The sequence below is a fragment of the Canis lupus genome, chromosome 35, assembly GCF_048164855.1.
Source record: "Canis lupus baileyi chromosome 35, mCanLup2.hap1, whole genome shotgun sequence".
NCBI lineage: Eukaryota > Metazoa > Chordata > Mammalia > Carnivora > Canidae > Canis > Canis lupus.
In genome coordinates, this window is record NC_132872.1 from 6,361,624 (window position 1) to 6,385,781 (window position 24,158).

At 38.6% G+C, this 24,158-nt stretch overlaps 1 protein-coding gene across 9 annotated transcripts in view; it reads left to right on the forward strand.

Moving 5' to 3' along the window:
- Nucleotides 1-9,433: 9,433 nt before the first annotated feature.
- Nucleotides 9,434-24,158, forward strand: part of GOLGB1 (golgin B1) — a 90,570-nt gene continuing 75,845 nt past the window's right edge. For 4 of the 9 annotated variants that reach the window (XM_072811581.1, XM_072811585.1, XM_072811586.1 and 1 more), the window contains exon 1: nucleotides 9,434-9,609. The gene's annotated coding sequence lies outside the window, so the exon portion shown is untranslated. Of the gene's footprint in view, nucleotides 9,610-10,014; nucleotides 10,204-24,158 lie in introns of all 9 variants that reach the window. The other 5 variants (XM_072811582.1, XM_072811588.1, XM_072811583.1 and 2 more) reach the window with 3 other exon arrangements.

Sequence of the window (24,158 nt, forward strand, 5' to 3'; positions counted from 1 at the left end):
AGCTGTATCCTGAGGCCATATTATAGTATTTGGCAGTTCTTTTTTTTTTTAAGATTTATTTATTTATTTAGAGAGAGAGAGAGAGAGAGAAAGAGAGAGGCAGAGACACAGGCAGAGGGAGAAGCAGGCTCCATGCAGGGAACCTGACGTGGGACTCGATCCCAGGTCTCCAGGATCCCACCCCGGGCTGCAGGCAGCGCTAAACTGCTGTGCCACAGGGGCTGCCCAGTATTTGGCAGTTCTTCAAAAGAGGATGCTAGGGCACCTGGGTGGCTCAGTGGTTGAGTGTCTGCCTTTGGCTCAGGTCATGATCCCAGGATCCTGGAATCGAGTCCAGTATGAGGCTCCCCATAGGGAGCCTACTTCTCCCTCTGTCTCTGCCTCTCCCTGTGTCTCTTATGAATAAATAAAGTCTTTAAAAAATATTTTAAAGGGGGGCAGCCCGGGTGGCTCAGTGTGTGTATATATATATATATTAAAAATATTTTATTTGTTCATGAGAGAGAGAGAGAGAGAGAGAGAGAGAGAGGCAGAGACACGGGCAGAGGGAGAAGCAGGCTCCCCGCAGGGAGCCCCATGCGAGCTGGGACTCAATCCTGCACCCTGGGGTCATGCACTGACCCGAAGGCAGATGCTCAACCACTAAGCCACCCAGGCGTCCCAAATTTTTTTTTTCTTCTTCTTCTTTTTTTTTTTTTTAGAGACAGAGCCCTGCTACATGCCCTAAGATAACATGATAAGAAAATTCTTCAAACTGATGGTCTGGAAAAGTCCACATCACAAAGCTTGCTTAGAGGCCTGGAATTTATTTTTAGATCCTAGATCAAAAATAAGCTACATCAGTGCTTGGCACATGGTTTGTACTTAGTAAATATTTGTTAAATGAGTATTGAATAAGAGCTTTGTAGTTGTAGCTCCTAAGAATTTTCCACCCTTTGATTTCAGATTCCTCCTGCCCTTGGCTCTAGGTGTCTCAGGATGAGAAAGTCACCATTTCCCCCTATAGGACTTCCTCATACATTAATGAATGCTCAATAATGATTCATATAGAATAGTCCCCACCCTTTGCCTTACCATGTCTTCCAAGGTTTCTGCCTGGCCCCACATGTTCCATGAAGTACCCAGAACCTGCTGATTCTGTGGAGGAATACTCTTAAAGTTAAAAGAAGCCTCAATCAGGTCTCCTGGAGCCTGGCCTATTGCAGACCTTTGAGTCAATTAGCCCTAGTATCTCTAGAACTTACAGACACAATGGGAATTTTGATAGTGATCACTTCCTCAGCTGTCCAAGGAGCAGCTCCCACCCAACCTTTGCCATCTCCAAGGTAAGGATGCCTGGCCTCTTTAGCTCTCCTGCTCTTCCATGTGCCAGGGTTCCTGCAAGGTTCCTGCTTATTCCTGCTCAATTTTGGGCAAACTGATACTGGCTGAAGATGCTTAGCTAGAGCTGAAAGACAGGCATTGGGACCTTAACATCAGGATAGGAAAAGAAACTGGCCAGCTTCTGCATCCCTCAGGCATCTCTGATGTCTCTGAGAAGACTGGAACCAGAACATCAGTTCATTTCACATTTACAGCCCTTCTAAGACCCAACCTGCCATCCTTGCTCTCCATCTCAGAGCTTATCCAGCAGGAGCAAGGAGGCACCTGCAGCTCTGCAGATAGAATAGGTCCCCAAATCTTAATCTCATTCATCCTCAAGGATAGATGATATGCAAGGACCTGTAGAGACCAGAGCCTGGAGCTGGGCAAGAAAATACACATTAAGGGCTTCTGTACATTCTGAGTTTTAAGGAATACAAAAGGATGCAACAAAAGTCATCAGATCTGGTCTCAGTTTTCCTAAAGCCAGTTCAGTCTGTCCAGGGTCTAGTGCCTAATCAGGAGTGCCAACACTCCCAGGAGGAATGTCAGAAGAACAAAAGTTCTGATTCCCATAGAGAGCCATCTCTGACATCTGTTGCTAGGAATCAATTTGTGTGAAGTTGTGTAAAGAATGACTATTGACAAATGGTCTGAAATGTACCCCATGTCTTTTTTAAGAAAAATTTTTAAAGATTTTATTTATTTATTCATGACAGACACAGAGAGAGAGACAGAGAGAGGCAGAGACACAGGCAGAGGGAGAAGCAGGCTCCATGCAGGGAGCCCGACGTGGGACTCTATCCTGGGTCTCTAGGATCACGCCCTGGGCTGAAGGCCACGTTAAACTGCTGAGCCACTCGGGCTGCCCTGTACCCCATGTCTTATTGGTCTCCTTGGCATACAAGAACAGATCCCAAGCAATTTTTTAAGATTTTCTTTCTTTTTTATTCTTATTTCTTTTTTAAGATTTTATTTCTTTATTATTATTTTTAAAATATTTTATTTACTTATTCATGAGAGACACACACAGAGAGAGGTAGAGATGTAGGCAGAGAGAGAAGCAGGCTCCGTGCACGGAGCCCGACGTGGGACTCCATCCCAGGTTTCCAGGATCAGGGCCTGGGCTAAAGGCAGCGCAAAACCGCTGAGCCACCCGGGGCTGCCCATTATTTCTTTATTATTGAGAGACAGAGAGACACGGAGACATAGGCAGAGGGAGAAGCAGGCTCTCTGTAGGGAGCCTGATGCGGGACTCGATCCCAGGACCCCAGGATCACGATCTGTGCCAAAGGCAGACGTTCAACGAACCACTAAGCCACCCAGGTGTCTCGATCCCAAACAATTCACAGAGGAGCAACCCTGTGTCCTCAGCATAGGTGGGACACCAGTCTGCAGATGCAGTCTGTAGGCAGGCCAGTCCTACTTAAAAGATGGACACTGAAGCATAGACAGGTATACTGTACTTCCCAAAGAAGACACTCATGACTCGTTACCTATGAGTGCCAGGAAATACAGAGGAATTATCTTTTCTTAGGTTTTGAGTATGGGTGTTTGGTATACTCGGGATCCTTCTGGAATTTTTGCTAATGTAGGGGAACATAATCCATAAGGACCCAGTGCTCTGTTGGGGCAAGTATAAACAGATATTTTCATACAAAATTCAAATCTCATAATTTATACTTTACTTCATCCCTAGGGAATCCTGATTAATGAGGATTTTATTTGATGACCGTATTTAAATATAACCCACAGAGACCAGCTGTGTGATAGGTCTGTACATCATCAAGCAGTTTCAGCTGTTGATGCAGGCTGCTGAATGCCTCCGCCCTAAACAGCTGCAGTTGGTACTCAGCAACATTCTTTTGCTAACTGGCCTCGATTAGAAGGAAGAGACTGCAGAAAGTGTTCTAAATTATTATTCTAAATTATTTCCAGCAACATTCTTTTGCTAACTGGCCTCGATTAGAAGGAAGAGACTGCAGAAAGTGTTCTAAATTATTATTCTAAATTATTTCCAGTCTTTCAGTGCTCATGTTGGACTCTGGAAAGGCTGTCCTGGTTCCACGGCTCTAACTCGACTCTTAGTTCCAGTGGCCTTGCTATTGAACCAACACTTGATTTGCCCACTGTGGCTTTGACCCTCCTTCTCTCCTAGTCCCCATGAAGCTCCTTTGAAAATAGCCTATTATCTAGTACTTTTATTTTTGTAAATAGTAGCTTCAGCTATAATAAATATGGAGGAAGAGAAGTAGTAATAACAAAGATAATCATAATTAAAGACTTTTTAAAAACCTTAATTAGGTTTTTTTACTTGACGTATAGTTGACACAAAATGTTACATTAGTTTCAGGTGTTCAACATAGTGATTCAACAACTATGTTATGCTATGCTTACCACAGGTGTAGGCACCATCTGTCACCATACAACACTATTACAATACCATTGACTATATTCCCTATGCTGGACCTTTTGTCCTCATGAATTATTCATCCCATAACTGGAAGCCTGTACCTCCTACTCCCTTTCATCCATTTTGTTCTCTGTATTGTTGGGTCTGTTTCTGCTTTCTGTTTATTCATTTGTTTTGTTTTTTAGATTCCATATACAAGTGAATGCATATGGTATTTATCTTTCTCTGATTTATTTCACTTATCATGATACCCTTTAGGTCCATCCATGTCACAAATGGCAAGGTCACATTCTTTTTTAAAGTTGAGTAACATTCCATGATATATTCCATATATATGTATGTGTGTGTATGTATATATATATATATATATATACACTGTATTTGTATGAATTATGCTAGTTTTAAAAAATTAACTAGGAAGCATCCCATTTCTACAATCTATGTAGATTATCTAGCGTAGGAAGTATCTGTTCATTGAAAATCCCAAAAGCATTTCCCTGTAAAACTATCTGGGCTGAAAAGTATACTTATTTCAAGAAAAATGAATAACTTCTCAATTTTTTCTCTATGGTAATGGCCTGTCAGTTTTTTTCTATTTTTTAAATTCAAATTTCACACACACCCTCCTTATTCTTTTAGTAATTTTAGATGTATAAAAAAATCAACAGATACAGTTTCACATACTTGCCCCCCCATCTTCTCATCACCCAGTAATTTCTCCTTTTATTAACATCTTGCCTTAGTGTGGTACCTTTATTGCAATTGATGAACAAATACCAATACATTATTAACTACAATTCATAGTTTACATTAAAGTTAACTCTTTGTGTTATATAATTCTACAGGTTTTGAAAATTGTCATGTATCCAAATTGTCATGTATCCACCATTATGGTATCATACAGAATATTTTCACTGCCTTAAAAAAATCCCCCTGTGCTCCACCTGTTAATTCCTTCCTGTCCCCCCAAACCCTTGGCCAACCACTGATCTTTTTACTATCTCTAGTGTTGCCTTTTTAGATTGTCATATTGTCGGATCATCCAGTATATAGCTGTTTTAGACTGACTTCTCTCATTTAGTAATACACATTTAAGTTTCCTCATGTCTTTTTTGTGGCTTAAATGCTCATTTCTGCTTATCACAGAATGATATGGCATTGTATGGATGTACCATAGTTTATCCACTCACCTATTGAAGAATATCCTAGTTATTTCTAGGTTTTGGAAATTATAAATAAAGCTTCTATAAACATTTACGTGAAAGTTTTTGTGTAGATGTAAGTTTTCACCGAATATGAGTAAATATCTAGAAGCATGTTTGCTGAATAGTATGGTAAGTCTATGTTTAGCTTTATAAGAAACTGCCAAGTTGTCTTCCAAACTGGCTGTGCCATTTTGCATTCCCACCAGCAGTGATCCTTGTCTGCATTTGATGTTGCCAGTGTTTTGAATTTTTGCCTTTCTAGTAAGGATGTGGTGATCTCATTGCCATTTTAATTTGCAGTTTCCTAGTGACGTATGATATTCAGCATCTTTTTATATGCATATTTTCCATCTGTATATCTTCTTTGGTGAGGTGTCTGTTTAGAAGTTTTGCTTACTTTTTAATTGGATTGTTTTCTTATTGTTGAATTTTACTAGTTCTTTGTATATTTTGAATACTAGTCCTTTATCAGGTATGTGTTCTGCAAGTATTTTCTCTCAGTATGTGGTTTGTCTTTTCATTCTCTTAGCCCAGTTTTCCAAAAGATTTTCATTTTAGTCAAGTCTAACTTATCAGGTCACCACCCCCTACCCCAGTTCAGGCTCCCATGGACCATGCTTTTGGTGTTGTATCTAAAAAGTCATTGCCAAATCCAAGGTCATCTAGATTTTCTCTTATATTCTAAAATTTTTACAGCTTTGCGTTTTACATTTAGGTACGTGATCCATTTGGGTTAATTTTTGTGAAAGGTGTCTGTGTCTATATCCTTTTTTTTTTTTTTTTGCATATGGGTATCTAATTTGTTCCAGCCCCATTTGCTGAAAAGATACTTCTCCATTGAATTGCTTTTGCTCCTTCATCAGAGCTCAGTTGCTGTATTTGTGTGGGTCTATTTTGGGGCTCTCTATTCTGTTGATCTCTTCTTTCTCCATTATCACTGTCTTGATTACTATAGCTTTATAGTAGGTCTTGAAGTCAGCTAGAGTCAGTCCTCCAGTTTTGTCTTCCTCTTTCTACCCCCACATCTCCTTCAACTTCTTCTCCTTTATTCTGTATTGTGTTGGTTACTCCAGATTTTTCTTCCCCTATAAACCTTAGAATTAGTTGTGGGATTTTTTTTTTTTTTTATAGTCACAAAATAACTTGCTGGGCTTTCAATTTGGATGTTGAATCTATAGATCAATTTTACTTTTCTTATCCATGAACATGAAATGTTTCTATTTATTTAGGTGTTTCATTTCTTTCATCAGTTTTAGGGCTTCTCTCATATAGATCCTGTACATGTTTTATTTGATTTATGCCTAAGTCTTTCCTTCTTTCAGTGCTAAATACCATTGTTTTTTTATTTCAAATTCCAATTGTTGATTGCTAGCATACACAAAAGCAATTGATTTTTGTACATTAACCCTTTATCCTACAACCTTACTGTAATTATTTATTAGTTCCAGATGTGGATTTTTTTCTGTTGTTGCTTTATATTTTTTGTTTTGTAGTTTATTAGAGATTTTTCTATATGTACACTCATGTTCTGCAAATAGACAGTTTTATTTCTTCCCAATCTGTATATCTTGTTTTATAGTAGAGAGAAATTACAGTAAAATGTTGAATAGGAGTGCTGAGAGAAGACCCCCTTGCCTTGTTCCCAATCTTAGGGGGAAAAATAAAGAAAAAAAATTTTTAGCCAGTAAGAATGATGTTAGCTGTGGGTTTTTGTAATGCTCTTTATCAAGATGAGTCAGTTCCTTTCTATGCCTAGTTTTCTTAGACTTTTTTTTTTTTTTTGGAATGAATGGCTGTTGAATTTTGTCAATTTTTTTCTGCGTTGATTGATGTAATTGATTTTATATTTTTTGTGTATATATTTATATATCCTAAAGTTTATATTTCTCAAGAAATTTTTATCTCTCAGATTTTAACATTTATTTGTATAGTCATACATCAGATTCTTATGAATTTAAACATTTGTTCATTTAACAATTATTTATTGAACATGTACTCTGTTGAAGATATTACCCTCAGGTTGGAGAATACATTAATAAATGAGGCTGTATGAAAGTTTTAGGATAAGTTTGTATTTGGCATAAGGGAAGGTGAGAATGAGGAAGAAAGAACTGGAAAAAAGAAGACCAAGAGGGAATTGGGCAACAGTAAATCAGAGAGGATGTGATATTTCCATCTCCCAACTTGTTTTCATTGCACTCTTAATTGAGGAATGGTCACTCCATAAGGGATAAATAACTGAATGATGGTAGGCATCTGGGATTTCTGCAGCTTCTAGTGTTCAGAATATCCAAACCCCTTCCACAAAAAAAAAAAAAAAAAAAAATCACACACTACTTCGTGATCCACTTCTTGTCCACCAGTTCAAATTATTCATGTCATTCCCTAGTCCATGCATATGCTGCTCCATTTGCCTCCACTGCTCTTTTCCCTCTTATCTGATGGGTCAACTCCTAATTATCTTTTATTTTCTTGAATACTCTCTCAGGGCCTAAACTGCTTCCATTAAATTGCATTCTAAATTATTTCCAGTCTTTCAGTGCTCTTTAAAAAAAAAAAACCTGTTTAGCTCTTTAACCTCCACCCAGTATTATACCTTCATTTTCCTAGTGTTCACTGTAGTTCTCACTGAATGACCCAGTCTGTGCTGACCCAAGAATGAAATGCAGGGCCCTAAGATCTACTTACGATACAGACAATTTTCTAATCTCTTCTCCTCTAAGAAGATTTCATTATGTTAAAACTAGATCTGTTCTAAGGCTGAATGTGGAAACAAGGAAGTAAGGAGAAAGACAATGTTTGTGTAAGGGAGTAACTATTTCAATAGGACCCCAGGCAGATGGTTTTGATTTTCTCTGAGACAGAAGTTCATCTATCTGCTCCGAATGTGAGGAGGGTGTTAAAGGTTTGAATAACTGTTTTATTTTTTTTTTAAAGATTTTATTTATTCATGAGAGAGAGAGAGAGAGAGGCAGAGACATAGGCAGAGGGAGGAACAGGCTCCACGCAGGGAGCCTGATGTGGGACTTGATCCTGGGACCCCAGGATCATGCCCTGGGCCAAAGGCAGGCACTCAACCACTGAGCCACCTAGGCCGTCCCAAGTTTGAATAACTGTTGTGGGAAATGGGGGAGGAAGCTGAGTACACACAAAAGATTTGGAGTATGCTGAGGATGAAGTTGGAAACTGAGTATGTAAAATACGTTAAATTTTCTCCTGCAACATGCTGCACTTTGAAGGTACAAGTGAAGACTGGTGGTTGCACTGATCCAGGCTTTGCTGGGTACTGGTAGTCAGCAATGTGAGAATATGATGTACTGATGCAGTACTGCAGCTTTGGCATTTGATAGTTACTTCATTTTTATTTTATTTTATTTATTTATTCATGAGACGCAGAGAGAGAGGCAGAGGGAGAAGCAGGCTCCATGCAGGGAGCCCGATGTAGACTCAATCTGGGGCCTCCAGGATCACACCCTGGGTGGAAGGCAGGCGCTAAACCCCTGAGCCACCCAGACACCCCTTGATAGTTACTTCAAATCCTGGCTCTGCCCCTCATTATGTGAATTTGTGCAAATTCTTTAATCTTTTCAAACCTTATTCTATCCAGTATAAAATGGTGATAATCGAATGTACTTCCTAGATTCTAAAGATACTGAGTGGCCTACCGCGTACTATTCTTGGACCTGTAAATACAGCTGAGACCAAAAGATAAAAATTCCTGTCTTTTGTTCGTAATAATGTAGTGGGGAGAAAACAAAGATTCAAAAGGTGGCAAAGTGGGCAGCCCGGGTGGCTCAGGGGTTTAGCGCCTGCCTTAGGCCCAGGGCGTGACCCTGGAGACCCGGGGTCAAGTCCCCCGTCGGGCTCCCTGCTTGGAGCCTGCTTCTCCCTCTGCCTGTGTCTCTGCCCCCCTCTCTCTCTCTCTGTCTCTCATGAAAAATAAATTTAAAAACAAATTTGTTAACCCGGTTCTCATTTTTCATAGTAAAAATGGAAAGATCGCATTAGACGACCTCCTTCCTCGCTGATTCTAAGAGCAAGCCCCCTACCCCCACTCCCTTCTGCAACAGCTCATCCAATCCTGTAACACCTGGTACCCGCAGTACGGGGGATCCACTAAAGTCCAAGCCCGCCGTAACCCGGCTCAAGGACCGTCCACACTGCAGGGAGACCGAATCCCCGCCCCCCCAGCAGCCCAGTCGCTTCCCCTTCCCACGGCTTAACACCTGACCCCCGCCGCTGCACGCACGCACGCCCTCCAGGCATTTCCGGTTACTCCGCGGATCTTCTTCCGGGGCACTCGCTCGCGTCTGCGCCGCCCCTCCGCCGCTGTTTAGAGGCCATTGATTGGCTCTTTCTTTGAGGAAGCCGAGCATTTCCCGGCGCTGATTGGCTTCCGTCATTGTTGATGGGTTAGTTACAAACAAGGCGTGCCTGGTCTCCGTGGTAACGCCGTGCCGATAGCCCTGATTGGTCGCGGGCCTAATCCCGTCTTCCGTCCCGACTGCGAGTGGTTGAGTCCCCCTGACGGGGCGCGGCGGCGGTAGGTGCCGCGCACGGGATTCCCGAGCTGACGTGGCTCGCGTTTGGGAGGGGGCCCCCGGTGCCTCCGGCCGCACGCTCTCCCAGGTGAGTCCTCCCTTCCTTGAGTCCTTTAACGGTCACCCCCGTCCGCGGGGGCCGCCGCCGAAGCGGCCACTCTCGGGTCCCCTCCCTGCCCGCTCCTCTTTCCGATTCCGTCCGGGATCCGGCCCTACACACGCCTCCCTTCAACCCACCAGGCCTAGTTCTGGCTGCTCACAAGCAAGCGGGCCCCGTCGCAGGGCTTCGTGGGCTCTCCCCGCGCGGCCCGCCCCTTGCCCAGGACGTTTCTTCTCCGGGAGCGACGGAGACGGCCGTCTGGTCAGTCCTGTCAGTTCGGCCTCGCTGAGGCCGCCGCGGGTACGCAGCAGGCTGACGTCGGGGAGAACCTGCCCGCCCCTCCCCCTCCCCCACCCCCACCCCCCGCGGCGCTCAGGCCCTAAACAAACTTAGTTTCCGGAAAGGGAGGCGGGACCCAAAGGAGTCCAAGCTCTGGAAGGCGGAGATGACAGAAAACGGTGACGACGGATAGAACACCAGAGGGGGCCTGTCAGACGATCCTGCGTAAGGACGTGCTGGCGAGATTCGGAGACCGGAACGAGCTCGGCGGTGCCATCCGCACGACCCTCCCAGGAATCAGAGGTGGGCGGGCCGTTAGAAGAAACCAAACCCCGAAGAAAGTTCTGGAGGAAAGAGCAGTGGATTTGGTGGTGTGGAGGATGCCCCTCTGCTGAAGGGGAGGGCTGTGTCGGGGAGACGGGAGGCTGAGTCCCCTGACCAAAGAGGAATGTAGTTGTCTGACTTATTTAAGGAGTTCCAGTTGGTCTGTGGTGACAGGACGGCTTAGGTGAGGGGCAGGGATATTTAGAGTCACTGGGACAGTCCTTGGGCCTGTGGCGGTAGTTGGAAGCTTTCTGAGCTTTTGAAGAATCTTAGAGGGCAGCCCGGTGGCTCAGCGGCTGAGCATCTGCCTTCGGCCCAGGGCATGACCCCGGGGTCCGGATCGAGTCCCCCCCATCGGGCTCCCTGCATGGAGCCTGCTTCTCCCTCCGCCTGTCTCTCTCTCTCTTTCTCTCTCTCGTGAACAAATAGATAAAATCTTTAAAAAAAAAAAAAAAAAAAAGGTTAAAAAAAAATAAAAGAGCCTTACAGTTCTTTGAGAGATGGCAGTGGAGAACTCCTCAGAGAAAGGCCCAAGAAGGCCTTTCCAGAAACATAAAGTAACTAAATCTCTGCGGTTCAGAATGACTATGAAGAGTCAGACCCAGGTTAAGTTGGAAATGGCAAGCTTTGGTTGTGGAATAGACACAGGAAAAGTTGAAGAGGCCTAAAAAGTTGCAAATCTTATACACTGATCGTTTCAGGGCTTTTCCGTTTTCATCCCTTATGACTGGGGGATGAACATCTAAATAATGCGCCTGTCTTCCCTGCGTGACATGTGACCACATCTGTAGTTCCCAAACATTTTTTTTTTTTTTTTTTTGCAAAAGCTATTAGTAAAACATTTTTGAGCAAGCATATCCCAAATATATTTAGTTATGGATAACGGTGTACATAGCACAGTAAATGTTATATACAAGATCATATTTTTTATGATTTTATTTATTTATTCATGAGAGACACAGAGAGAGAGAGAGGCAGAGACACAGGCAGAGGGAGAAGCAGGCTCCAGGCAGGGAGTCCGACGTGGGACTCGAACTGGAATCTGCAGGATGATGCCCTGGGCCGAAGGCGGCGCTAAACCGCTAAGCCACCCAGGCTGCCCTACAAGATCGTATTTAAAAAGATGAAAAAAAAATTCCTGCCTACACTCTAGACACTCCCAACCCAATTTGGGGACCACATAAAGTCGTTTACTTAATTTACAAGAAGGCTGTTTACATTTCTAAGGACCTTCAGGCTGGATGGGTGAACTTTTTTTTTTTCTTTTTTTGAGGTTCTTCTGGGATAGAACCTCCTAAAAATCATCTTTAAGAGATAATTTTTCCCCCTTTCTGCTTGACTCTTAGAGGCCCCCTCCCTTTCCCCTTTTTGCATTAATGGATTAGTTAAAGGGATATTGATTTTACTCATAAAAATAATAAATCATTCATAAACTTCTCTTGGTTAAATACCAAGAATAAATTATTTGGAATGCATCGCACCTCCGATCATTATATGCCAGTCTGTTGTTAGGGACCAGTATATAAAAGGTTAGGCTCTGTAATGCTATACTTTTAATTAAGCCACGTAAAAATCAGCAATATGTACGTTTGGTAAAATGAAATTCAATACAAAAGGATATAATATAAAAAAATATATCTTTCTCCTTTTTTCCCCCATTTCCCACTTCCCAGAAGTAAAGCACTGTAGAGAATTTATTTCTTTGTAAGAAACTTTCTGATGATACTCAAGCACTTATATATCCTCTTCCTTTTTCTCTCCCTCAAGTGGAATCATGATACACGTAACCATTCTCTACTTTTCTTTTCTCTCTTAATACTATAAGATATTTTTTCTCTATCCATGAGTATTAAACTACCTCATAGAAATATTAAAATGTATTTAGTGTGTCCCCTATTGGTGGACATTGGATTGTATTCAGTTATTGGCCATCACAACCACTGCTGTACATCCATGTACTTATATCCTTGTGTCCTTGTGCGAACCTGTCTGTGGTATAAACGTGGGATTCTTGGGCCATATCACCCTGAATCATTTTATTTTAGTTTCTGTAGTCAAAAAAGAGTACTTCTAGAACTGTAAGTATGTATAAGTATATGAGTGCTCTCATGACCCCAGCTCTGCTTTCCGCCCCAATGAAGAATGTGATGAGGTTACTGAGAAAATGGATTATCTTTTTTGTATATCTCCACTGGCCAAGAAGCTTTGTGGAGCTCTGTGACTAGTCAAATTATAGGATCTCCCTTATGCTGCAGTTTACTCATCCTAAAACTGAGGATATTGATAGTGCCTCCTTGTTGGGGTTGTTTTAATAATAAAAAAAGTAATGAGGATAGATTAAATTTTTATATGCAAAGCTGTTGAAACAGAACTTAGTGTATAGTGGTGCTTATATAAATTATAGCTACCATTTACTTCTAAATTTTTTAATGAAAATTGTTTTTGTCATGAAAATTATCTTTTAACTTCATAATTATAAAATATGTCATAATATTAGATATGCTTTTTCCCCACTATATAGTACCATTCTCTCTCAGCTCTGTTTTTAAATTGATTGAGAATTAAAGAAAACTACTGAGGCTCAACCAAGTATACATTAAATAAATTTGAGGAGTGGCTTGGAGAGCTCACCATTTTGTGTTGTTTTTGTGGGAAGATGTGATTTAAACCGCAAAGCAAACAGATGTGCACCCAGGCATGCACTGTCTTCAGTGTCTTCAGTTATTTCCTTTGTACTAAATTCTCTGTGGCTAGGGACATGCTTTTTTTTTTCTTTTTACATTTTTGTGTCTCCCAGCATTATGCTTCATGCCAAGTAGGTATTTTCAAGATAATTATTTATAGCAAGCAGTGAAGACTATGAGAAAATAATACTTCTAAAATTCCAGGTGCCACCTCAGCATACTAATGTCGAGATCCTGTGGCAGCGTTTGTGGAAGGTGGAGCCAGCATTGACTTTGGAAGATTGTTTTATTTGCCTAAGTGTTTTATTGAAGGTTGGCCTTGGCATGGAACCTTTTATTTTTTTCTTTTTCCATGTTGCTACTCATGATTCTGGTGCTTTATGAAACAGTAGTAAGAGCATTTTGTCCAAGAGTTACATATATTTCTGACGTGAATTTATTACTGTGAACATAAGTATTTTCCCTTTATTAATTTTTATATATACATTTGCCCATTTCTGTCCTACAGTGAGCCTCGACAGGGATATCCATCCTTTTTCATTTAGCTTAAGCATGACAACTTAGTGTCTCTTTTGTTCTCAAGTTCTCAACCTTTGAACTACCTAAGGCACTTAAATGTGCCTGAGATGCCCTTTCCAATTACATTTCCATATTATTTCTTTTATGTCAACAGCTATACAAATCACTCTTGAATCATGGAGTCATAATACTGGTCATTAGAGTGCTTCTTGTCACCCTTCTTCATTTGAAGATGAGGAAACTGTAAATTAACTTAATTAGCAGAGTACAGCCTCTTTTTTGGGAGCCAGAACTGAAATCTCAGTTTCTGGTTCCTGATTTGCTGTTCTTTCCACTATAGTACTTACTCTCTCATGGACCTCTTGGATTATTGAATCAATCTATGAGAAACTCCTTTACTTTTACCTGAAATGGTACATCCTGAATACGAATCTTTTTTCTTTTTTTCAAATATACTTATTTTTAAACAGTTGTGTGAGAAAAGTAACCCACTTTTCATTTGAGGAGCTTTTTATCTTACTCCGTAATGCTCTTTTAGTGGACAGACTTTGAAATGTATTAATTGCTCTGAGTGTCCGTTTTCCTTATCTTAAAATGGTGATGATGGTAACATTGATCTTGCAGATTTTGTGAGGATTATAGAAAAATGTATATAAAGTGGTACATATTGCTCAACAATTGTTACCATTAATATTATCATTGTCCTATGTTCATTTGTATGTGTCCTTCATGTGCTGTAATTTTCAGTAGGATGCTGGTGGAGACATACCTTCCTAGGGACGATGAATCAGAATCTCATGCATGGTAGTGTTGGATTCCAGTGGTGGGGAGAGAGGAAGATGGAGTCTTAGTTTGAGAAGACATCCAGGATTTTAATTGTATATTTAATTGAAAATGAAAAAAATACTTTCCCAATAGACATTACATAACCATTACAATATTCTTGGCTAATGGTGATATACAAAAGATTTTATTTAGGACATACCACCCTGGTTATGTACATATGTGCATATGTTTGCCTACACATGATAAGTTGTACATTTCTCTAAAGGGTCTGTGGTTTTAAAATTGAGAACATTGCCAGAATGTCTGAAATCCCAGTACTTTTCTATTTAGCCCTAAAGATAGTAGCAGTAGCTACTAGGATCCAAACTAACTACTTAGAGCAGAAAGTGTGGGTGCAAACAGCAGGGCTATGATAGAGGAGGGTTGGAGGTTGGTTGGAGAATCTGAAGTGAAAATCGTGGAAAATAGCCAGTGATTAAGATATTTATAGGTCATGGTATGTGATCAATCCAAGAGTTAAGTCCAATAACTCCCTCTAGCTAGTAATTGATTTTTTAAAAAACCTTTTTAGTGTAAAAGAAAACTCAAGTACAAAAAAGCACACCAAAAATATATAGTTTAATGAATTGTTAGGAGGTGAGCATTCTTACAGTAACCATGAGGTCAAGAAATCTGCCTTTGTTAGTTAGTCATCTGAGAAATTCCTCCACCTGCTTTCCTTCTTTTCATTGTTGTCACTTCCCTGTGGTTTCTCTCTGGTTTTATCACCCAATATGAATCTTTTCCTCTCCCACCTCCCGTTTTTAAACTTGGTATCTCTTAAGTCTTTTCCTTTCAATTTCTGTGGAAGACCCTAGACTTTTTGACACTCTCAGAATTTTACTATCATGGGGCAATTCAGCATATTCCTGTGTCCTTTGCATTTCCTGAAAATTGGCAGCTGGATTCAGAGACTTCCTCTCACTGAGGTTTGATCTCTGCCAAGATTATAGGTGGTGTTATATTCTTTCATCAGAGGATTCATAATGTCTGGGTTTGTTCTTTTTGTTGTTATCAGCTGTTGATACTCAGTGTCTACATCCATGATTTCAGAAGGAGATGCAAAATAGTAGACTAAATATTCCAAGTCTACCATCTTGTTTTCATTTATTAGCTGAATAATTTATGAGGAGATGGATCCCCATATCTGCTATTTGGTTCCTGAATGATAAAGTTCAAATAGAAAAGACCAGATAAATCCTTGACTTGGCTAGTTTTCAAGATACTTAGATGATGACTAGTTTAATATTATGAACTTGGAATTTAAATATTTTTCATTGGTTTCAATACATTGCAATTCAAATTCTTCTTGGAAACTCACTTGATCCTTTGGTCCAGAGAACCTCCTCAATTAAAAAAAATTTTTTTAAATGAGAAATAGTACTGAAATACCTCAGTATAGCATTAGGGATGTTCATTGCTTCTCAGTTTGTCATTATTTTTAAGCCTTTTCAGTGGACAGAGCTAAGAAAATCGATGTACTAAGGTAAAATACCTTGTAAAAGTTCATACTGATACTTTCAATTCAAATTCAAGGTCAGGTTTTATCTTGAGGTTCTTAATTTCTTGTTTTATACCTGTATTTCCTTATTTTATACTGAAAATCTGATAGAATTACTATGCCTGTTAATTGCTCACTTTATTTTTTTATTATCATATTTTTTTGCTGTTGTTCCTAGTCTGAGTAAAAGTTTATTAGGCAATCAGTATATATTTGATACATATTAAGTGTAATACTTTTTTTTTTAACAGTAGTGATTTTTTAAAAATTTTTATTTATTTATAATAGTCACACACACACACACACACACAGAGAGGCAGAGACATAGGCAGAGGGAGAATCAGGCTCCATGCACCGGGAGCCCGACGTGGGATTCGATACCAGGTCTTCAGGATCGCGCCCTGGGCCAAAGGCAGGCGCCAAACCGCTGCGCCACCCAGGGATCCCTAAGTGTAATACTTTTAATACATGTTCTTTTTTTTCATCTAATGCATATTCTAGAAGAAATCAATTATATAACATAGAGAGTAATCAACAAAAATCTTTTTAGAATTTCATTAAATTTATTTTAAAGTTTTAAAATTGTATTTAAATTCAATTAATTAACCATGCATTATTAGTTTCACAGGTAGAGGTCAGTGATTCATCAGTCTTATATAATACCCATTGCATAACGTGCCTCCTTAATGTCTATCACCCAGTTACCTCATCCCTCCACTCCCCGCCCAGCAACCCTTAGTTGTTTCCTATGATTAAGAGTCTCTTATGGTTTTCTCCCTCTCTGATTTCATCTTGTTTTATTTTTCCTCTCTTCCCCTATGATCCTTTGTTTCCTAAATTCCACATATGAATGAGATCATATGAAAGCTGTCTTTCTCTGATTGACTTATTTCACTTAGCATAATATTCCCTAGTTCTATCCACATCATTGCAAATGGCAAGATTTCATTTTTTTTGATGGCTGAGTGGTATTCCATTTTGTGTGTGTGTCTGTGTGTGTGTATACACACACAGACACACACACATCTTCTTTATCCATTCATCTGTTGATGGACATCTGGGCTCTTTCTATAGTTTGGGTATTGTTGGCATTGCTGCTATAACATTGGGGTGCAGTTGCCCCTTCGGATCACTACAGTTGTATCTTTGGGGTAAATACTCAGTAGTGCAATTGCTGGGTCATACGGTAGCTCTATTTTCAACTTTTTGAGACACCTCCATACTGTTTTCCAGAATGGCTGTACCAACTTGCATGTCCACCAACAGTGTACAAGGGTTCCCCTTTCTCTGTGTGCTTGCCAACACCTGTCGTTTCCTGACTTGTTAATTTTCACCATTCTGAGTGGTATGAGGTGGTATTTATTTCATTGTGGTTTTGATTTGTATTTCCCAGATACAAAGTGATGTTAAGCATTTTTTCATGTGTCTGTTGGCCATTGTATGTCTTCTTTGGAGAAATGTCTGTTCATATCTTATGACCATTTCTTGGATTATTTGTTCTTTGAGTGTTGAGTTTGATAAGTTCTTTATAGATTTTGGATACTAGCCCTCTATCTGATAAGTCATTTGCAAATAATTTTCTCTCATTCTGTAGGTTGTCTTTTGGTTTGGTCCACTGTTTCCTTTGCTGTGCAAAAGCTTTTTATCTTGATGAAGTCCCAATAGTTCATTTTTGCCTTTGTGTCCCTTGCTTTTGGAGATGTGGTTAGTAAGAAGTTACTGCGGCTGAAGTCACAGAGATTGCTGCCTGTGTTCTGTAGGATTTCAATGGATTCCTGTCTCACAGTTAGGTCTTTTATCCATTTTGAACCTTTTTGTGTATGGTGTGATCAAATGGTCCATTTTGATTCTTTTGCATGTGGCTGTCCAATTTTGTCAACATCATTTGTTGAAGAGACTCTTTTTCCCATCAGGTATTCTTTCCGGCTTTGTCAAAGATAAGTTGACCATAGAGCTGAGGATCCATTTCTGGGTTCTTTATTCTGTTCCATTGATCTTTGTGTCTGTTTTTGTAACAGTACCATAGTGTCTTGGTGATTACTGCTTTGTAATAGAGCTTGAGGTCCAGAATTGTGATGCCACCAGTTTTGGTTTTCTTTTTCAACTTTCCTCTGGCTATCCAGGGTCTTTTCTGGTTCCATACAGCTCATTTACTTTAATTCCACGTGACACACAATTGTGAAGGAATAACAATACTGATACAACCACCAGTGATTTTGGTTATTGAAAAACAGTTCTAAAAAGTTTTTTTTGCATATGTTACTTACATCTTCCATTTTTCTTTATGGTAGTCCCATATATGGTCAGAGTATGTAATTATTAAGTATTATGTTCTCTCTGTCCCAGTCTTAGTTCTACAAGTAACTATATATTTAGTGCTTACCACCAGTTTTTATGATGATGGTTCTTTAGTCATTTTAATTGTCTCAAGCTTTCTCTTTAATAGATGCCTTAGGAGAGGCTCATGGGAAAATTTTGCATGAATTTTCTTGCATGCTTTCTGTGCTTTTTATATCTGAAGGTCATTTTTGCTGAAAATAAAATCCTTGGCTCACATTTTCTTTCCTTGAATATCTCAAATCTGTAACTCCAGTTTTTTTCTGGCAAAAATATTTCAGTTGAAAAGTCTGAGGGTAGTCTTATTTCCTTTTTTAAAAATTTACGTGACATGATCTTTTGGCCTAAATCTTAATGGATAAATTTTTTTTTTAAAGATTTTATTTATTTATTCATGAGAGACACAGAGAGAGAGAGCGAGGCAGAGACACAGGCAGAGGGAGAAGCAGGCTCCATGCAGAAGCCTGATGTGGGACTTGATCCCGGGACTCCAGGATCATGCCTTGGACCGAAGGCAGGTGCTAAACCGCTGAGCCACCCAGGGATCCCCTTAATGGATAATTTTTAAGTCCATTAATTTTACTGGAATGTCTTGTTGGTTGTTCTGGGTTGATATTCTCTGTTACATAGCAGCCTTTTTCAATATGTAGCTTCAAACTTCAGAAATTTAAAATTTTAGTTAAGTGTTCTCCAATTATGCTTTTGTGTGTGTGTGTGTGTGTGTTTTTTTTTTTTCCTGTAACTTTGCTTTTCTTCTTCAGGGAATTCGACTGTCCACATTGCTCATCATCAATCTTTATCACTTTCTCCTGATTTCTTTTTTATTGCTTGCTTTTGCTGTGTAGTATTCTGTGGTATATATGTTACCATAGTTTGTTTAACCATTTTCTTGTTGAAAGGACTTATATGCTGATTACAGTTTTGGGTTCTTACAACCGAAGCTACTGTGAGCATTTATGTATAGGTTATTGTGTGAACTTAAGACTTCTTTTCTCTGAAGTCAAATTGCTGGGTCATAAGGTAGTTGCATGCTTAGCTTATGGATAATTTCTTTTTGATTTGTAAAATTATCTTTACTTTGTTTTTTTTCCTCATGTATGATTTGTTATGACTATTCATTTTCCTATTTTTTAAATTTTTTAGTTTTGTCTTCATTTCCAAAATGATTTTTAAAACTTTTCAGTTATTTCTTGAATTTCCCCTTCATTTCTGGGTTTTTCTACTGGGGGGGAGGTGAACAGAGGTATTTGTTTTCTTTCAAATCAAAGAAAACATGCCTGCATTCAGCAAAGTTTGCAAGTAAATATGATACATATCTCCATCATATACTTACTGTTGTGCTCTACTATGCTGTTAAATGGTGTATAAAAATTTAGCAATTTATAGATAGCTATTTTTGTTATGAATACATTTATATTGGAAGTGGATATTGTCATTATTTTTGAGCTTTATTGAGGTCATTATTATTTTTGAGCTTTATCTCAAGCTAATTAAAAAATGGAAAATACCTATCACCTCACATAATTGCCCTTTTGTGTATGTGGTAAGAACATTTAAGATGTACTCTATTAACAAATTTCAGGCATATTACAACACTAATAACTGTAGTCACCATGTTATACATTAGGCCTCCAGAATTTATTTATCCTGCATAACTGAAAGTTTGTATCCTTTGACAAACCTCTCTTTATTTCCCTTACCCACTTTTCCCAGGCAACCACCATTTTACTGTCTGTGTCTCCAAGTTTGACTTTTTTAGATTCCAGCTTAAGTGAGATCATGCAGTATTTGTCTTTCTATATCTGGCTTTATTTCACTTAGCATTAGAGTTCATCCATGTTCTCATAAATGACAGGAGTTCATTTTTGGGGGGGGGGGTTGAATGATACTCCATTATGTATGTATATGTGACACATTTTATTTATTTGTTTATCAATGGACATTTAGGTGATTCTATATTTTAGCTATTGTGAGTAATGCTGCAATGAGGATGGGATTGCAAATATCTCTTTAAGATACTGCTTTGATTTTCTTTGGACATATACCCAAAAGTGGGATTGTTGGATCACATGGATAATTCTACTTTTAAATTTTTGAGGAACCTCCAGATTGTTTTCTCTAATAGCTATATCAATTTATATTCCCACCAACAGTGTACAAGGGTTTCTTTTTCTCTACATTCCTGGCCAACGCTTGTTATCTTTTGTCCATTTGATTGTAGCCATTCTAACAGATAATGATGCGATATTGTGGTTTTGATTTGTATTTTCCTGATGATTTTTGGCGTTGAACATTTCTTCATATACCTTGTAGGCATTTGTATATGTTCTTTGGAGAAATGTCTGTCTGGTTCCCTTGCCCATTTTAAAATCATTGTTTTCAGGGCACCTGGGTGGCTCAGTTGGTTAAGGGTCTGCCTTTGGCTCAGGTTGTGATCCTAGGGTCCTGGTATTGAGCCCCATGTTAGGCTTCCTGCTCAGTGGGGAGTCTGCTTCTCACTCTTCCTCTTCCTTTGCTCCTCTCCCTCCACTCATGTTCTCTCTTTCTCTGTCTCAAATAAATAAAATCTTAAAAAAATAAAATCAGATTTTCTTACTGTTGAATTGGGTTTCTCATCTATTTTGCATATTAATCCTTTATCCGATGTATGGTTTACAAATATTTTCTCCCATTCTGTAGGTTATCTCTATTCCATTGTTTCATTTGCTATGTGGCTTTTGAGTTTGATGCAGTTTCATTTGTCTGTTTTTGCTTTTGTTATGTGTGCTTTTGAGGTTATATCCAAGAAATTATTGTCAAGACCAATGTCAAGAAGCTTTTTTCCCTATGCTTTCTTCTACTGGTTTTGCAGTTTTAAGTCTTGCATTTAAGTCTTTAATACAGCTTGAGTTGATTTTCTTATGTGCTGTGAGATAAGGGTCCAGTTTCATTCTTCTGCATGTGGATACCAATTTTCTCAGCACCGTTTATTAAAGGGACTATCCTTCCCTCATTGTGTATTCTTTGCAGCTTTTTTGAAGATCAGTTGCTGTAAATGTATAATTTATTTCTGGGCTATTTATTACTATTACCTTGGTCTATTTTATACAAATATCTTAATGTTTTGGTTACCATAGCTTTATGGCATATATTTTCCCATTTAATTTGTGTATTTTAAAAAAAAGTTTTTTTTAATTAAAAACATTTTTTAATTTGAATTTTTAGTAGTTAATGTACAGTGCAGATTGGTTTCTGGAGGGGAATTCAGATTCATCATTTACATATAATATCCAGTGCTCATCTTAACAAGTGCCCTTCTTAATACCCATCACTTGTCTAGCTGTAGTATATTTTGAAATAAAAAATGTGATGCCTCCAGCTTTGTTCTTGCTCAAGATTGCTTTGTCCATTCTGGGTCTTTTGTGGTTCCAAATGATTTTAATTTTTAAAAAATTTTTGTGGGAAAAAGCACTGGAATTTTGATAGGGATTGCATTGAATCTGTAGATTGCTTTGAGTGATAATGGACTTGTAATAATATTCTTCATGTCTGTGAGCATGGATATCTTTCCATTTATATGTCTTCTGAATTCCTTTCATTAATGTTATAATTTTCAGTGTATAAATCTTTTATCTCATTGGTTAAGTGTATTCCTAAGTATTTTATTTTTTAAAATGTTATTATAAGTGGGATTATTTTCTTAACTTTGGGGGAATAGTTTGTTGTTAATATATAGAAACATAATAATTTCTGTACATTGATTTTGGTCCTGCAACTTTATTGAATTCATTTATTGTAATATTTTTTTTTAATTTATTTATTTGAAAGAGAGAGGGAGAGAGAAAAGACACAAGCAAGGGGAGGGGCAGAGTGAGAGAAACTCAAGAAGGAGAGTCCATGCTGAGCATGGAGCCTGATCTGAGGCTTGATCCCATGCCCCCAAGAACATGAAGTGAGCCGAAATCAAGAGTCAGACTCCCAACTGATTGGATCACCAAGCGCCTCTAGTTGTAGTAATTTTTGGTGAAGTCTTTAGAGTTTCTTATAAGTAAGATCATGTTATCTGCAAACAGAGACAATTATACTTCTTTCTGATTTGGAGTCCTTTTATTTCTTTTCCTTGCGTAATTGATCTGGCTAGGACTTCTAGTCCTATATTGAATAGAAGTGGTAAGAATGGGCATCCTTATTTCTGATTTTAGAGGAAAAGCTTTTAGCTTTTTGTCATTGAGTATGATGTTACGTGTGGGTTTGTTATATATGGCCTTGATTATATTGAGGTACATTCCTTCTGTACCTAATTGGTTGAAAGTTTTTATCATGAAAGGATGCTGAATTTTTTAAATGCTTTGTCTGCATCTACTGAGATGATTATGTGTTATTTATCGTTCATTATGTTAATGTAGTGCATCACATTTATTGATTTGTGGATATTGAACCATCCTTGCATCTTAGGAATAAATCCTACTTGATGTGGTGTATGGATCCTTTTAATGTTTTTTTTTTAAGATTTTATTTATTTATTTATTCATTAGAGACACAGAGAGAGAGATATGCAGAGACATAGGCAGAGGGAGAAGCAATCTGCATGCAGAAAGCCTGATGTGGGACTCGATCCCGGAACTCCAGGATCATGCCCTGGGCCAAAGGCAGGTGCTAAACCACTGAGCCACCCAGGGATCCCCTGGATTCCTTTAATGTGATGCTGAATTGGATATGCTAGTATTTTGTTGAGGATTTTTGCATCTATTTCATCAGAGATACTGGCCTATAATTTTCTTGTAGTGCCTTTCAGATTCAGTATCCAGATGATGCTGTCCTCGTAAAATGAATTTGAAAGAGTTTCCTCTTCTTCAGTTTTTTTAGAATAGTTGGAGAAGGATAGGCATTAATTCTTCTTTAAACATTTTTTAGAATTCACTAGTGAAGCCATCAAGTTCAGGGCATTTCTTTCTTGAGAGGTTTTTGGTTACTGATTCAGTCTTCTTATGTTATTGGTTTGTTCAGATTTTCTGTTTCTTGTGATTCAGTCTGGGTACATTGTATGTTTCTAGGAATTCATTTTTTCCAGATTATCCAATTTGTTGGCATATAATTATTCATGGTAGTCTTTAATGATTCCTTGTATTTTTGTGTTATCAGTTACAGTGTCTCCTTCACTTGTAAAATTTATTCATTTGAATCTTCTCTCAGTCTAGCTAAAGGTTTGTCAATTTTGTTTATATTTTCAAAAAAACCTAGTTTTGTTGAAAAAATTAGTTTTGTTAATCTTTACTATTTTTCTAATATCCATTTCTTTTATTAATCTTCTGATATTATTTTCTTCCTTCTGCTTTCACCTTAGTTTGTTCTTTTTTTCCTAGTTTCGTAACGTGTCAAGACAGGTTGTTTATTTGAGATCTTTTGTTTTTTTTAATGTAGGCCTATCTGCGTAAGTTTCCCTCTTAGAACTGCTTTTGCTGCATCTCATTAAGTTTCCATAGATATGTCATGTTTTCATTTCATTTGTCTCAATGTAATTTATGATTTCCATTTTGGTTTTTTCTTTGACCCTTTGTTCAGGGGCATATTGTTCAATTTCCACAAATTTGTGAATTTTCCAATTTTCTTCTTGTTTTTCTTTTGCATATTAATAGTAATTTTATTTCTTCTTTTATGTTCTTCTCATTTGAGATTAAAAAAAGTTTAATGCCAGTTAGTGATCATACAGTGTTGTATTAGTTTCATGTGTACAATATTGTGATTCAGCAATTCCATACATCACACAAGTGTATTCTTTATTCCCCATCACCAATTTAAGCCACCCCCTCATCTCCCCTCTGGTAACCAATTTATTCTTTATAGTTAAGAGTTGTTTTCTTGGGACGCCTGGATGGCTCAGTGGTTGAGTGTCTGCCTTCTCAGTGCGTGATCCTGAGTCCTGGGATTGAGTCCCACATCAGGCTCCCTGTGAGGAGCCTGCTTCTCCCTCTGTCTGTATCTCTGCCTCTCTCTGTGAGTTTCTCATGAATAAGTAAATAAAATCTTTAAAAAAAAGTTGTTTCTTAATTTATCTTCCTCCCTCTTTTTGATTTGTTAGTTTATACTAT